Below are 2,500 nucleotides of genomic sequence, written 5' to 3' on the forward strand. Positions count from 1 at the left end.
TTGGAGGGCAAGTCTGGTGCCAGCAGCCGCGGTAATTCCAGCTCCAAAAGTGTATATTTAAGTTGTTGCGGTTAAAAAGCTCGTAGTTGGATTTTGGGCGCAGGCGGCCGGTCCGTCGCAAGGCGTGTACTGGCCGTCCTGGCCTCACCTCCGGTTCTCCGCCGGTGCCCTTGACTGAGTGTCGGCGGCGGCCGGAACGTTTACTTTGAAAAAATTAGAGTGTTCAAAGCAGGCGATTCGCCTGAATAATGGTGCATGGAATAATGGAATAGGACCTCGGTTCTATTTTGTTGGTTTTCGGAGCGCGAGGTAATGATTAAGAGGGACAGACGGGGGCATTCGTACTGTGCCGTTAGAGGTGAAATTCTTGGATCGGCGCAAGACGAACGACTGCGAAAGCATTTGCCAAGAATGTTTTCTTTAATCAAGAGCGAAAGTCAGAGGTTCGAAGACGATCAGATACCGTCCTAGTTCTGACTATAAACGATGCCAACTAGCGATCGGGGGGCGTTAGTTTTACGACCTCTCCGGCAGCTTGCGGGAAACCAAAGTCTTTGGGTTCCGGGGGAAGTATGGTTGCAAAGCTGAAACTTAAAGGAATTGACGGAAGGGCACCACCAGGAGTGGAGCCTGCGGCTTAATTTGACTCAACACGGGAAATCTCACCCGGCCCGGACACAGTGAGGATTGACAGATTGAGAGCTCTTTCTTGATTCTGTGGGTGGTGGTGCATGGCCGTTCTTAGTTGGTGGAGCGATTTGTCTGGTTAATTCCGATAACGAACGAGACTCTGGCTTGCTAACTAGTTACGCGACCCAATCGGTCGGCGTCTAACTTCTTAGAGGGACTAGTGGCGTTTAGCCACACGAGATTGAGCAATAACAGGTCTGTGATGCCCTTAGATGTTCGGGGCCGCACGCGCGCTACACTGACCGGATCAGCATGTGCTCGCCTTGGCCGACAGGTCTGGGTAACCCGCTGAACCCCGGTCGTGCTAGGGATAGGGAATTGCAATTATTTCCCTTGAACGAGGAATTCCCAGTAAGCGCGAGTCATTAGCTCGCGTTGATTACGTCCCTGCCCTTTGTACACACCGCCCGTCGCTACTACCGATTGAATGGTTTAGTGAGGTCCTCCGATTGGACCTGGCGCGGCCGGCAACGGTCGAGCCGGCGTCCGAGAAGACGATCTAACTTGATCATTTAGAGGAAGTAAAAGTCGTAACAAGGTTTCCGTAGGTGAACCTGCGGAAGGATCATTAACGGTCTCGCAAACGCTTCGGCGAACGCGAAACTCGGACAAGCGAGAGAAAAAGTCTTTGCTACCCGGCGCCCGACCCGCGAGGAGCGGCGCGCCGGCCGGCGATTCGGTCACCCGGTAATGTTTGCGCGTCGAGTGCCGCGGTGCCGCGCGCTCCGGCTTCAAGCGTCGGCCTGGCCGACCGCTCGGCGCGGTCTATTTTGTCACCCTATAGTGCGAGGCACTGTGCGAGCGAAACAATCGTGGATGGCTCTTGGCGGTGGATCACTCGGCTCGTGAGTCGATGAAGGACGCAGCTAGCTGCGTGAATTAGTGTGAATTGCAGGACACATTGAGCATCGACGTTCTGAACGCAAATTGCGGCCTCGGGTCAATCCCGGGGCCGCGCCCGCCTCAGGGTCGCGTTGCAAACGTTCCGCGCGGGGATTTCTCCGCGCGGCTGCTGCGGCGTCGGACGCGCGAGCGCCCGTCCCGCTCAAGACAGCACGGCACGATGCGCGACGATCGCGACCAGAATCCCGCGCGGCGGCGGCGAGTCGACCTCGAAGAGGCCAACGGCTGGCGGCTCAAGGGCGGGAATCGAGGTGCGCGGCGGCGCGCGGCGCCGACGGCGAGCGCGGAACGGGAAGAATAGTCCCGGTCCTTACTTTCGGCCTGAGGTCGGACGAGGCTACCCGCTGAATTTAAGCATATTACTAAGCGGAGGAAAAGAAACTAACGAGGATTCCCTCAGTAACGGCGAGTGAAGCGGGATGTGCCCATCGCCGAATCCGCGCGCTTTTGGAGTGCGCGGAATTGTGGCGTACGGAATTCGTCACGGCGCGCTTCGCCGGTCGCCCGCGTCCTTCTGATCGAGGCCTTTTCCCAGAGCGGGTGTCAGGCCCATGGCGGCGACAGGCGGGCGCGCTACGGCGTCTTCCCAGAGTCGGGTTGTTTGGGAATGCAGCCCAAAGCGGGTGGTAAACTCCATCTAAGGCTAAATACGGTCACGAGACCGATAGCGAACAAGTACCGTGAGGGAAAGTTGAAAAGCACTTTGAAGAGAGAGTTAAAGAGTACGTGAAACCGTCGAGAGGCAAACGGGAGGGCCTGTCGGGTCGCCCGGTCGCTTTCAGCCGGCCCCCTGTCGGCGACGTTGTCGTGCGGACCCTCACGGGCCGCCGGCGGCGCCGCCCGATCGGGGACCAGCGCACTAGCGCCGGGCGAAGGCCGCGACCGTCTGGACGGCGGCGAGAAGGCC

General features: G+C 58.4%; 2 non-coding genes and 1 pseudogene across 2 annotated transcripts in view; all 3 read left to right on the forward strand.

Annotated features, from left to right (window-relative positions):
* LOC146143153 (small subunit ribosomal RNA) overlaps nt 1–1,261 on the forward strand; it is a 1,811-nt gene extending 550 nt beyond the window's left edge. The window contains exon 1 of the ribosomal RNA XR_014500279.1: nt 1–1,261. This exon is cut by the window's left edge and continues 550 nt beyond it. This is a non-coding gene — a ribosomal RNA (small subunit ribosomal RNA).
* Nucleotides 1,262–1,508: 247 nt separating this feature from the next.
* LOC146143154 (5.8S ribosomal RNA) lies at nt 1,509–1,662 on the forward strand. Its single transcript, XR_014501004.1, has one exon. It is a non-coding gene; the product is annotated as a 5.8S ribosomal RNA (ribosomal RNA).
* Nucleotides 1,663–1,910: 248 nt separating this feature from the next.
* The window catches only part of LOC146143155 (large subunit ribosomal RNA), a 3,679-nt pseudogene continuing 3,089 nt past the window's right edge, over nt 1,911–2,500 (forward strand).

Source organism: Ascidiella aspersa, chromosome 5 (assembly GCF_963924565.1).
Source record: "Ascidiella aspersa chromosome 5, kaAscAspe10.2, whole genome shotgun sequence".
Lineage (NCBI taxonomy): Eukaryota > Metazoa > Chordata > Ascidiacea > Phlebobranchia > Ascidiidae > Ascidiella > Ascidiella aspersa.